The 14125-nt window shown below is 42.3% G+C and overlaps 1 long non-coding RNA gene across 1 annotated transcript; it reads right to left on the bottom strand.

Moving 5' to 3' along the window:
• Positions 1-5341: 5341 nt before the first annotated feature.
• Positions 5342-14073, bottom strand: LOC113884385. Its single transcript, XR_003508860.1, has 4 exons — positions 13577-14073; positions 13441-13486; positions 6908-6969; positions 5342-6107 (listed from the first exon to the last, which is right to left on the bottom strand). It is a non-coding gene; the product is annotated as an uncharacterized LOC113884385 (long non-coding RNA).
• Positions 14074-14125: the final 52 nt, after the last annotated feature.

The following is a 14125-nucleotide window of genomic DNA, read 5'->3' as shown; positions in this document are numbered from 1 at the left end:
CACTCCTGGTCTTGTTTTTGATGACTGTATAGAGCTTCTCCATCTTTGGCTGCAAAGGATATAATCAATCTGATTTCAGTGTTGACCATCTGGTGATGTACATGTGTAGAGTCTTCTCCTGTGTTGTTGGAAGAGGCTGTTTGCTATGACCTGGTCCATAGCAATTCTGAAATCCAGGCAGGCAAATGTTGTAGAGCCTCCTACTCTTTACTACTCTTTACTAGAGCCTAGTTCTATTCCCTGAAAGTAGTTAGCTCTGCCCTCTGAAATGGTGTTCCTTTTCAATAAGAAATAGCATTGTTTGCAGCTGAGTAATTTTCTCAGCTTCCTTCCTGCACCATTTAGTCTGCTGCTGCTTCTGCTAAGTCACTTTAGTCGTGTCCAACTCTGTGTGACCCCATGGACGGCAGCCCACCAGGCTCCCCTGTTCCTGGGATTCTCCAGGCAAGAACACTGGAGTGGGTTGCCATTTCCTTCTCCAATGCATGAAAGTGAAAAGTGAAAGGGAAGTCACTCAGTCATGTCTGACTCCCAGCGACCCCATGGACTGCAGCCTACCAAGCTCCTCCATCCATGGGATTTTCCAGGCAAGAGTACTGGAGTGGGGTGCCATTGCCTTCTCCAACCATTTAGTCTAAACTGGTCCAATTCCTTGAAAAACTTCATGGGCTTCCCATGTACAAGGTTACAGTCCATTTCATTACAGAAAATCTATACTAACAATTATTTTTAAGACTCGGCTCTACTTTGGCCAGCATGTCAAGGTCCTTTGGGGAAAATGCCCTTAAGATTCTTAGAAGTCCTTTTATCTGTCTAAGAGAGTAGAGTAGGCAACATTTAAAATCTTACTGTGGTCTTCACAAAGTGTTACAGCCACATTCTTGATTTGATCTGTATCCTCTGGTCATTTCTTACTTTGAGAACTTTTGGCCAGTTGAAAACACTAGAAATGTGAAATTTTGAAACTTCATTTCCCAGCTCAGTGTATCGTGGGGCCCTCTATATGTGCTGTAAATTCTGCTTATAATTATAGCAGTTCTTTCTTTAGCTCATCCCTCTCTTCTCATATCCCGTTATATATAACATTTTAAAAATCTAATTGACCCCACCCTCAACATTATAAATGGAAATCTTAAGTCAAATCCACAACTTCATGAAGTACGTTTTCTATCCTCCAGATTATCGGTGGTGACAGTATTGTCAGTTGGGTCACTACTAAGTACTACGGGTGACCTTTATCAACTGCCAGCAGCAGCTTCCTCTCAGGTCTTCCAGACTCCACCAGCATTCTGCTTGCAGTCACCATAACCTCCCACCAGACACTCAGTCCCAAGGCCAATGCTACATAATTTAGGCTTTTATTACAGCAATGTGCAAATTCTGGATATCAATTTTTATATCAGCTTTCCATCTCTGTAGCAAATGTATCCAAAATGTAGTAACCTCATGATTATTATTATTCCATCAGTTAACTGGATTCTTCTTCTGCAGGTCATGCCTTTGCTCACTGATGCAACTGAATTCAGCTAACAGAGGTTGCCCTCGGGGACTGGATTCAAGTAGCCTCTCCTATCATACAGTATTTAATTCCAAGCTTCTTCACTGCATGGTGATCTCAGGGTTCTAGGAGGACAAGCCTCAACGTGCAAGTACTTAATCAAATCTCTGCTTCCATCACAATTGTTTATATTCATTTGCCAAAGTAAGTCACGTGGATGAGGCCAATGTCAATGTAATAGAAGAATATATAAGGGTGTGAGTACTGGTAGGTATAAATCACTGGGGTCACGGCTACGATAATTGTCTATAGCAGTAAAATGTAAGTTTTGTGGGGGTTTTTTCTGTATCTTTATTCAAGTGTATAGCCCAATATATTTCATTTACCTAGGCATATCTAGTATATATTTGCTTAACTGAATTGAAGAAGCACAGAGTTCTGGAAACAAAAGAATCAAAAAGGATAAGACTACTATATCCTTGAAGATCCAAAATACTATAAAACAAAGCCAACCAGTAAAAAACCTTTCTTCCCACCATCTTTCCACATTCTTATGAATCAACTATATTTCTGGCCAAACATGGTCTTTAGAGTATCATGAATTTCATATGAATAATTCATTAATCCTATTTCTGTTATGGTTATAATCAATCTTAGAAATAAATTCCATATGAATATGAAATTTTTCTGATCCTAAATAACTGTTTGAACATCAGAATAATAATATAATGTATATCATATTTGTATAAGAGGAAGAGAATTGAACAGAATTATTGGTATTTCAAACCCAGTATTTGAATTTTTGCTAAGATCAGACATGAAACTTGATCTGTCTTTCTCATCTGGGGATATAGGTATATTTAGTTTTTCACTAAAATAAAGAGAATTAGGACTGTGTTTTAATGGCCTCTAAGGTCTTTCCATCAATCATTTTCTCCAGAAGAGGTTGGGATTTTTCATCAACAGTAGTGGGTAATGACGAACACATTTTGAGACTGGTTCTTGATTAATGATTTCTTGCCTTCAAGGACTGAGAGACTATAAAATCTGTACTAAAGGCATATTCTTCCCTTGCTACCAATTGTGATTCTAAGAATCCAGACATGTTTGCACTGTTTTTCCCCCATGAAGCAGAATATCCTATCAAAGTATAACAAGAGGATTCACTGAGACTTTTATTTGCATGTTGTAGTTTTCTGTTCTGTTTGTTTGCTTACTTGCTTGTTATACTATTAATCTTCTGCCTAAGTTTCCAGTCCTAGCGCTGCAAGTAACCTTCCTAACCCAATCTATGGGGCCACAGAAAGAATTCGTGAGCCTATTCTTTGGGACCAGATGGGGTCACTAAAGAACTCCAAGCCGAGGGCAGAGAGGAAAAGGTATCCCTGTTGGTCTCTGATTGAAAGACCTAGGACCAATTAGTCCTGAAGTACGTAGAACCTACTGCGATGATGATCATGAGAGCCAGTGTTTATTGATCTTGCTATGCCCTGTGTGGTTCAAAGCACTTTACGTGGATTAACTCATTTAATCCTCACAAGCCTATGAGGTAGGTGTTATGATTATCTAGACTTTACAAAGGAGGGTCCTGAGGTGTAAAGCAATTTCTTCAGGGTTAGACAGCTTTAAATGGCAGAATCCGATTTGAACCCACCACCAGCACTATCGCTTCAAAGACAACGGCCTCATGCCAAAATCAAAATTCCTTCCTGCATCCGTGACCTTAATATTGTACCTTCAGCACCAAGTCACTTGCATTTATACACGTATGATGTAGGTTGATCTACTTGTCTGATGATTTACACAAGTTGTTAACAGAAAGGCCATTACAGAAGCCTCTGGCAAGTCATATAAGGCCAATGAATCTTAGCCTAGGTTCTTTTATCCTTGATTGACTGGGCATCTACACTCTCCTGGAACTTGAATGGGATTGGTACCCAGACCCTTACCTCCCAAAATACCTCTCAGCCTCCAATCCTACAGAGACAGAGCTGGAACTCTCATGAGCCATGCACCCTCCTCAGCCACCAACGCTATGTCCTGCCCAACATGCAGTTGGTTAAAATCTGTTTCCTGAAGATGTCAGGACCTGTGGTAGACATCGAATATATAGACCTGCATACAGGAAGCTTTCAGCCCCCACGTCCCTGCCTTCCAGTTTGAGAAACAGGATTAATTTGGGGGAAATACAAACCTGGAAATAATTAGAGGGGATGTTGTAGAAAAATTCTAACTAAACCACCTTTCTAGTCCCTTCCAATCCCATTCCCATCCTCTTAATTTCTCTCTAAGGAGAGCGTTTATTAGTTTGATTTCAAAACACACACTTGTACCTGTAATTACTATATAATGTCTGTTTACTTTTTTAAACGAAAATGAATTTAAATTAATCTTGTTTTGTGAATTTCAAGGCACCCCCTGAGATAAATGAAGACACTCCAGGGTGTCATCAAACCAGTGCTGGGAATCCTTGCTCTAAAAAGTAGAGAAACAAGCTCATTAAACCTTCAAGAAGCCAGAGGGGAGAAATGTATATAGATATAAAGATAGAGACTGCACGTTAGAGAGAGATTTTATATGTGTATTATTCACTTATATACACATACACGCACGCACACACAAATACATATCAAAAGTGGTGCAACAAAATGCGGTTATCTTTAGGTGAACTGTCTGTTGCAAACTTAGCATCAATGCCTCTCAGTATTAAGACCATTCTACCACAGAGGAGATGCTGGGAACAGTCTTTCCGAAAGAGAGAAGAGGCCATTCTTTTCCAGAGACAGGCAGATGGGAAAGCAGATAAGAAGTTCAGAACAGCAAACAGGTGAATCTCTTGAGTTTCCCCACATTAGTGCCACAGACTGAGATAACTGGTGGGAATTTTCCAGAAGTTCTTGAGCTTTATAGTGGAGTGGCTTCCAGGCGAGGTGTCTGAGAGCCTCTCACTTAGATGTCACAGGCTAGGATCTCTAGGGACCTTTCCTAGGACACCCCCTCTGACAGGTGTGTAAACCTCTAATTTCTTGTATCACTTCCCTTCATACTTGGAAAATATAGTGTGTCTTCTCTTTGAACACTAATATAAATAGGTAATAAGTAATCATTTTTTTCCTTTTTGTGTGTATATATGTTAATGCTTCTTTTAGTATTCAACTTTTTGTTTTATATATTTTCTTGGCCACGCCACAAGGTACAAGGTATGTGGGGTCTTTGTTCCCCAACCAGGGATTGAACTAGCACTCACTATATTGGAAACACAGAGTCTTAACCACTGGACCACCAGGGAAGTCCCTATATGTTAGTGCTTTTAAAATAAAGATATGGTACTTATATAATAAGGGCTTTCCAGGTGGTCCTAGTGATAAAAGAACCCGCCGGCCAAGGCAGGAGACCTAAGACACACGGGTTTGATCCCTGGGTCGGGAAGATACTCTGGAGGAAGGCATGGCAACCCACTCCAGTATTCTTGCCTGGTGAGTCCCATGGACAGAGGGGCCTGGAGGGCTACAGTCCAAAAGGTCGCAGAGTCAGACACAACGGAGACAACTTAGCACAGCACTGCTGCTGCCGCCGCTAAGTCACTTCAGTCGTGTCTGACTCTGTGTGACCCCATAGACGTCAGCCCACCAGGCTCTCCTGCCCCTGGGATTCTCCAGGCAGGAACACTGGAGTGGGTTGCCATTTCCTTCTCCAATGCATGAAAGTGAAAAAGTGAAAGTGAAGCCGCTCGGTCGTGTCCGACTCTTAGCAACCCCATGGACTGCAGCCCACCAGGCTTCTCCACCCCTGGGATTTTCCAGGCAAGAGTACTGGAGTGGGGTGCCATTGCCTTCTCCTAGCACAGCACAGCACACATTTATATTATAAAGCTATAAATGCTTTCAAATATTTTTGATATGTGATGTAATAAATGTTTTCATAGAGATGCTAAAGAAGAAGGATACAAAACATAATTGTAAGGGCACAGGGAAGGCTTCCTAGAGAGAGTGGTGTGGTCCAAACTGAATCTTGAGGGAGGAGAGGAGTTGATGCAGGGTCCAGGTAAGAACAGGACAGGTGAAGGGAACAGCGTGTGCAGAGGTACAAGAGAGGGCTCTGCTCTGCATCGCGTGTTGGAGACTCGCATTGACTCCAAGAAATGAGGTAAGATGAGGCTAAAGAGAGAAGCAAAGGCCTCATTCCAGAGGGATTTTTATGGCAGTCTACAAATGTCGGGATTTTTTTTTTTTTTTTCTTCTTGAAGGCAATAGGAGTTACTGAAGAGCTGGGAATGTCAAGGCTGTGTTCTGCAAAGAAGCACCCTAGCTTCATAGAGGGAAAGTGTGAACAGGCAGAAATAGTGGAGGCCATGGGGGTGATGGTTCCTAAGGGGATTCCAGAAGGATGGGATGTGGATGGGAGGAAGTCCCACTGGAGGGATAAGGGGATGTTGAGGTGGTCCAATGGGTTCTTCTCCTCTTCCCCAAATGGCAAGGAGGCTGGGACACTTAAGGATGATAAATCAGGCAATTTCAGTCCTGCTTGGAACATACTTTAAAGGCGGAAACAGTAGAAAGTGATGTTTCAAGAATTTCTCCAGAAAGGAAATCAAGGAGCCAAGCCCTTCCTGGAACAAAAACAGGAAATTCACAATACACATCTAAACATTTTTTTTTGGATAGCTCCCTAACCAGTGGAGAAAGCAACAGATTGTTCCAACCGGGGACACTAAGTGTCTGGAACTGACCTCAGGCATTTATCCAGGCCAGTCATGTCTCTTGAGGCCTTTTTCCCTGTGCTAATTGTGGGCTCCTGTGCCCACTGCCCTGCTCATCCAAAGACACCTGGAGATGTCAGGAACCACCTCTTATGACCAGGCTGTTTTAGGCGCTACTGATAACTGTCCCACAGAAGGGAAGACAGAGCTGCGGGATGAAAGGTCTCTCAACAGGGCTTCCTTCTCAGGCAGAGGTGTGCATATAAGCCACCTGGGATCCCACAGGTCTGGGAGGGGGCCTAAGATCCTGCATTTTTCACAAGCTCCCAGGCCATGTGATACTGCTCAGCTGTGCACAACACTTTGAGAAGCGCTAGTCTACAAGTGGTCAGAGGATGAGCCAGGAAGGTGGGGAGGTGCCTAGTGGGAATGAGACAATGATAATTCCTATGCTCCACTGATTCATTGTATTTGTCACATCTGCCCTGGAAAATGGACCCACGTGATCTAGAGTTTTAAAGACTGGGAGACTTAAAGGGGAAAAGAGACAAGAAATAAGACCACACTTTAGAAATCTCAAAAGTCTAGTATTGCAACCAGCATATTAAAAATAAAACAAGTAAATAAGGCATCTGTATTAGTTTTCTATTACTGTATGATCAATTGCCACAAGCTTAGTGGCTAAAAAAAATACCCATTTGTTAACTCACAGTTCTGAGATCAGAAGTCCAACTACAGGTTAGCCGGATCCTCCGCTCAGGGTCTCATCGGGCTGAAATGAAGACAGCCAGGCTGTACCTCACAATGGAGGCCCGAGTCCTCTAAGCTCATCCGTTTGGCAGAGTTCACTTCCTTGAAGTTGTAAGATGGAAGCCTCTGCTTTCTTAGTAGCTGTCAACGGGGAATCAGCTCCCAGAGCCACCTTGCTGAGTGGCCCCCTTTTGCCATGTTTTGTGACAAAATCATAGGAGTGATATCCCCTCATCAAAGTGTATAGTTCATTTGGGCCCATCTTAGAATTCCACTAACCACAGCATCCTATGACCACACTTCACATTAGAGACATTAGAGATACTCCCATCGGTCTCTAAATCATGTTATGATGATGGTGATGGCAGCAGCAACTTCCGCTTGTGAACACCAATTGTGTGCCAGCATTTTGCCAGGTTTTAACATATTTCTACCTTATTTGACCCTATCAATAATCCTTAATAATCTATATCATTATAGACATCTGAAATGGAGACTTAGAAATTTAAAGTAATTTGGGCCAGGTCACATAGTTTAGTGACCCAGTGATGTTTGATAGTATGAGGATTTCATATATATTTATTTATATTCACCTGTGTGTGTGTGCATGTCAGTCTCTCAGTCATGTGACTCTTTGTGACCCCACAGGCTGTAGTTCACCAGGCTCCTCTGCCCATGGGATTTTCCAGGCAAGGATACTGGAATGGGTTGCCATTTCCTTCTCCAGGGGATCTTCCTGACCCAGAGAACAAACACAGGTTTCCTGCATTGCAGGCAGATTCGTTGCTGTCTGAGCCACCAGGGAAGCCCATATACATATAAATATATATATATATATATATAAAACTGAAAATATATATATGAAATATATATATATCTGCATCATTTGCTGTATATCTGAAACACTGTAAATCAACTGTATTTCATTTTTTAAAAAGAAAAAAAGATAATGATTCCATCACTGCTGAAAATTTTCTCATTCCCTTTCTAGCTTATTGTCCTTCCCACACAGAGGCAACCATTATTCTGATTTCTATCACCACAGATTTACTTTGCCAGGCCTTAAACTTCACACACAGAAGATCATACTTACATTCTTGTTGTGTCTGACTCCTTTTGCTCAGCTTAATGCTTTTGAGATTCATCCAGTGTTACTTTTATCTTGTTACTTGTTACTTTTATCAGTAGTTATTTCCTTTTACTGCTAAATAATATTCTATTTTATGGATGTGTATCACAGTTTGTTTATGGATGCTTTCCTGTTGGTGAATATTGGTTTTCCTGACATTTTTTGATTATTATGAATAAAGCTTCTAAGAACATTCTTCTACAAGTGTATTAGTAGACAAATGATTTTGTTCTCTTGAGTAATTCTTAGGAACAGAATTACTGGATCACAGGGAGGTGTATATTTAACTTTATAAGCAACTGTAGAAAAGTTTTCCAAAATAGTTGTACAATTTTACACTCCTACCACCAGTGTATGAGAGCTCCAACAGTCCCTTTTCTTTGCCAATATTTGGCATTATCAGTCATTTTAATTTTAGCCATGCTGAAACTCCAATACTTTGGCCGCCTGATGAGAAGAGCTGATTCATTGGAAAAGACCCTGCTGCAGGGAAACATTGAGGGCAGGAGGAGAAGGGGACGACAGAGGATGAGATGGTTGGATGGCATCACTGACTCAATGAACATGGGTTTGAGTGACTCCGGGAGTTGGTGATGGACAGGGAGGCCTGGCGTGCTGTGATTCATGGGGTCGCAAAGAGTCGGACACGACTGAGCGACTGAACTGACCTGAACTGAGTGGGTATATTACTGTGGTTATGATTTGCACTTCTCTGATGACTACTGATGTAGGGACCCTTTTCAGGTAAGTATTGGCCTTTTCTATATAGTCTTTTAAGAAGTGTCCAAGTCCCCTGCCCAGTTTTTATTGGGTTAGTTTCTACTTCTTAGTTACAGGGGATTGAGTCCTAGTCTGGACCAACTGAATGACTCAATGAGCTGAGTTTCCTCACCTAGAAATAGTGAGGTTAAACCAGAAGATCTCTGAGGTTCTTTCTGATTTTTACACTTATGCTGTGAAAAGTACAATGCCAAGATTTTCAGTAATTTCTTCCCTCTGGATCCACGGGAAAGCAGTTTATAGAGCATGAATCCTGGAAGTAAGATAGTTTACCAAAACTATTCTCATCTCAAAGGTGTCTCTTACTGAGCACTCCCTCTTCTCTGATTCTGCTCTCACTTGAGAGTACTGAACAGCTTTGCAAAAACTAAAGCCCAGTCCCCAATTCCCTCTTTATCTCTAACCCCACCTAATCATAGCTTCCGGTATAAGACCTCCCCCTAATATCCCAACATGGTCTCAAGTGTGCTCCTGGAATGGTCTAAAAGAAAAACAGAATTTTAAGTGCCATGAAGGTGATAGAATTGTCAGAAAGTATATGAAATCAACTAGTAAGTTGTGACCTATCTGTCACGGTATGTTCTGTAACAGTATAAAAATCAAAATACAAAAAAGACAGAGGAAGAAGGAGTGGGAGAGAGAGAGAAAGAAACAGGGAAAAGCTATCAGTGCCATCTTGTGGAAAGACCTATATTAAAATGTCCAAGGTAATCTGGCCACACCCCAGATCACGTCAGAGCCTGTACACTCAATACCAATGTGTACCCAATAGACGGCAGGATAGCATCACCATTCATTTATAGCACCGGTGATGGTTGATAGGGAGTCCATTCCAATTCCTTGCTTCCTGTGCCAGGGCCAGTTATTAAATTATTTGTATATCATCCATAACTATATGAACACCACATAAAACCCACATACCTCCAATACCATATTTACAAACTCACACCCAAACTATTCTGTTTGGTTCCTACATACAGTACGGTTCTCCAAATGTAGAAAATGTGCATGGACCTATCACAACAATCCATCCCCCAAACACACACACACACACACACACACAAACACACACACACACACTTAGACCGCAGTTGTTTAGAGTATAACTCTTTCTTTGAAAAATAAACTTGATTTTATTTCACTTCTTAAGATTATTAGCAATTATTTCTCAGGACTTCCTTGATGATCCAGTGGTTAAAATTCTATGCTTCTACTGCTGGGGGAGGGGATGGTGGAGAGGGCATGGGTTAGATCCCTGGTCTGGGAACTAAGATCCCACATGCTATTATGCATAGTAGAAAAGAAAAATTATTTCTCTTCTTTCCTTTTATTTGAATATTCCCATCTGTACTGGTTTCCTATTGCCACATAAGAAATTATCCCAAAATTTGATGGCTTAAAATATTAAGTATTTATTATCTCAGAGTTTCTATGCATGAGAAATTCAAGGGAGGCTTAACTGGGTGATTCTGGCTCAGGGATCCATGAGGCTATTATCAAGATGTTGGGCAGGTAGTCTAAGGTCTTGATGGAGCCAGAAGATCCACTTCCAAAATAGCCAGTCCCCTTCCACGAGGTTGATACAAAGCCTCCCGCATGGATCTCTCATGAGACTCCTCACAACACAGCAGCTGGCTTCTCCCACAAAAGAGCAAGTTAAAAACCATAATGTCCTTTATGACTTTACCTAAGAAGTCACATAGATAGGTAAAGTCATAAAGGGCTTCCCTGGTGGCTCTGACAGTAAAGATCTGCCTGCAGTGCAGGAGACATGGGTTCCATCCCTGGGTAGGGAAGATACCCTCAAGAAAGGAATGGCTACCCACTGTAGTATTCTTGCCTGGAGAATTCCACGGACAGAAGAGACTGGTGGGCTACAGTCCATAGGGTCACAAAGAGTCAGTCACGACTGATCGATTTGCAGTCACTGCAAATGTCCACTTAGGTTTGCCTTCTCTCTTCCATTCAGGAAGTCACATACCATCATTTCCACAAAATCCTGTTGATGGCACAAACCAGCCCTAACAATGTGGGAAAGGATTACACAAGACATGAGGTGGTTCCCTAGGGGGGAGTATCTTTAAGGCTGGCTACCACACCATCCCTTCTTAAACTCAGTTTCCACATCATAGGGTCCCACGTCTGAACTGTGTTAAGACAAAAGATCAGAACACTTAAGACACTGGGAGCTCTGGCTGCAGTCTAAGGGCCACAGGAACACAAATCCAAGCAACCTTCTGCCTTGGTAAGACACAGGGACTCACTTGGAGGAAGGAATTCTCTGACTCTGGCTTCAGCTCCAATTGCCGCTGGAATCAAGCCATCAGGGAACTGAGGCTTCGCCATCAAAGAGGACAAAGTCAAAACATTCTTATCAGCTGGGGAAGTGGGAGGTAGAGAGCCCTAAAACCATTATATTGGACTTTCAAAGAATGCTATTTCCAGCTTTTCACAACAGACAGTGAACAAAACGGAAGGAAGACCCTGTCCTCCTAAGTCTGTGCTGGTGCTTCCAATCCAAGCTTACCTTTCCCCTACTGACTTCTTTTGTGCTTGTTGTTGCGACCCCATGGACTACAGTCCACCAGGCTCCTCTGTCCATGGAATTTCCCAGGCAAAAATACAGGAGTAGGTTGCCATTTCCTTCTCCAGGGGATCATCCCAACCCAAGGATTGAACTCACATCTCCTGCACTGCAGATTCTTTAATGCTGAGCCACTGGGGAAGCCCTTGTGGCTTGTCTGCTTGTCTCAAATTGCAACTCTTTACTATTCCTGAATAAACTCATTTTGCTGGTGAAAAAAAAAAGATACAAACATCCATTGTCACATAGCCCCGGAGACTTGCCTACACTCCCAGAAATGTACTTTCACAGTCTTGCATATACATATTTTTTCATTCATTTAACATTTTTGAGCACCGTGTATGAGGCTCTATATTAGATGTATGAAATTCAAAGATGGAATGACACAAACCGATAACCCTAATTCAATAAACTAACTGCTCTACCAGGAGTACATATTTATATAAAATGAGATGGGGATAGAGATTAAATTTTCCTGAAGGTCAGGTAACACTTTACAGAAGAGTAAAGAAAAGAAGCTCAGTATTGCCTGGGGCTGGAGCCTACGTGTAGGAAGCGGACATTGTTTTAGTTGCAAGAATCCTAGCCAAGAAACCACCATAAAGGAGTTTTTCTTTCAGTGTGAGGCCCCGGGCCCAAGACAGAAAATTAAACAGTATTCTTGACAAGGGGACATAGACCAAGGCAGAGACTCAAGCAGGGTCTGTTAAAAGCGAGAGGCAGAGCAATAGAGACGGAGGAGGAATTTCTACAAAGGAAGCCCAAAAGGGGTTAATGGATGCACTTCAACCCCTGCAGAGACCCCATAGGAATCTCTGTCTCCCCTAGAAATGTCTTCTCTCTGGAAAAGATGGGCTTTGCCCTGGCTCTCAAGGAGGCAAGGAATGGGCATAAGGAGGTGGGGAGAGATGTGGAAAATTTTTCTCTAATGAGTGAGGGAGAGAAGAAAGGACAGCAAGGAAAAGGAACTAAGAAAAGTTCAATCTGATAGGAGCAAGTGCCTCTTGTCACTGAGGGAGTGCAATCAGAAATGCTGAGCTAGGGGTTGACTGAAGTTGCTGGGAGGAGAGACGGGGTAACGTGGCCGAGAGGCATAGTGGGAACACACTGGGATGGGCTAGAAAGAGCCGGGGCGAGTTGTGCAGGAAATGGGAGTGCAGACAGGAAGGACTTAATTAGGGCTGTGATTGTTCAGAAGAAAGGGAAAGGGTAGATCTGGAAGCTCCTGGAACCTGAGGAGAGTAGGTGGAGGCAATGCTTCAGTTGCCAGGATAAATGGTTAAGTGCGCTTTCCACAGGGTCAGAGCAGGCTTTGATCTTCGGACGAAGAAAATTTCCTTTTCATTTTGCTGGAACCAAGTGTGTGGGTGAGAGTAGATAGGGACAGGGAGGGGTGTATGTCTTCATGGTTCCCTGGGCTTGGAATGAGACAGATCTTGGCTCAACCAGCCCAGCTACTTACTAGCTGTGTGTGCTTAGGTAAGTTAACCAACTTCTTTAAGCCTCATGTGCAGAAGGGATATAAAATTACCTTCCTCATGCGGCTCTTCCAGAAAGCACCTGGCCCGGGGCCTGGTTTGTAGGCAAATTCAATAACAGTTAACTATTTTCATAATTACAATTAGTCTGATTACTAGAAGCACATTGTTCAAAGGAGGATATGAAACATTGAGATCACAGTTAAGACACTGTGTTCAAATCTACTTCCCCACCTTCTATGAATGACACATATAAACTCTAGCCTCTCCAGGGAAGGGTGACTCACAGAACCTGGGACTTAGGAAACATGAAGAGAAATTAAGAAATCCTGCAACTGTTGAAAATAAATAAATAAATTAAATAAAATAAAGAAATCCTGCAACTGTTTAACCCAGCTGAGGGGCATGAGGATGGTTATGTAAAGAAGCAGTAACCTTCTGTTGAACTTTAGAATACAATACTGTTTTGTTAAAGATTCCGGAGCTGAAGTGCTAGGCTTCAAATCCCCTTCCATCAGTTACCTCTTGGTCAAGTTCCTGAACCTCTCCAGAGCTTTAGTGTTCTCATCTGTAAAACAGAGTTAATTAGATTACCTACCACATAAGATTATTGTGGCAATTATATCAGTTAATACATGTAAAGTACTTAGGATAATACCTGACACATAGTAAATGTTCAATTTGTTAATCCTTTTAAGTTGTTGTCTTTGTTGTTGTTGTTATATAATTACTACCCCGGGTAAGATTTCAGGGCACCAGATGGCGGCAACACGGTTGTGTGTTTGTTTTTAATAATTCCAGCAGCGGAAAAATGAGAAGAGTCCCCTGTACAACAGTGATTCTCCCTTACTGGACAAGTTCTAAAAGTCACTGATAATGACTTGTCAGAGTCACTGTAGAGGGAATTCCTTCCTTAAGGATGATGTAGATTTACCATCTCTTAAACTCTTGGGCATCCACTGTGACGAAAATTATGAGAGCCAGGCTCTTGGGGGCAGGGGCAGATGGCCAGTGGTGCAATAACTCCCAAAGACCGCCAGGGAGCAGCAGAGCTCGACCCGGGGTTGCTTCATCCACAGAAAACAATTACTGAATTCCTTCTAGGTTTTCCTTCTTAGCTGTTTCTGCGGCCCACCAATCTCCCTGCGCACCGCTGCAGTAATCCCGCCCATTACTGACAATCCAACCAATCAACGAGTGTCCTGCT

This window comes from Bos indicus x Bos taurus, chromosome 3, assembly GCF_003369695.1.
Source record: "Bos indicus x Bos taurus breed Angus x Brahman F1 hybrid chromosome 3, Bos_hybrid_MaternalHap_v2.0, whole genome shotgun sequence".
Taxonomy (NCBI): Eukaryota; Metazoa; Chordata; class Mammalia; order Artiodactyla; family Bovidae; genus Bos; species Bos indicus x Bos taurus.
The sequence above is the reverse complement of the archived record's forward strand: the minus strand, read 5'-3'. Positions and strand labels throughout refer to the sequence as shown.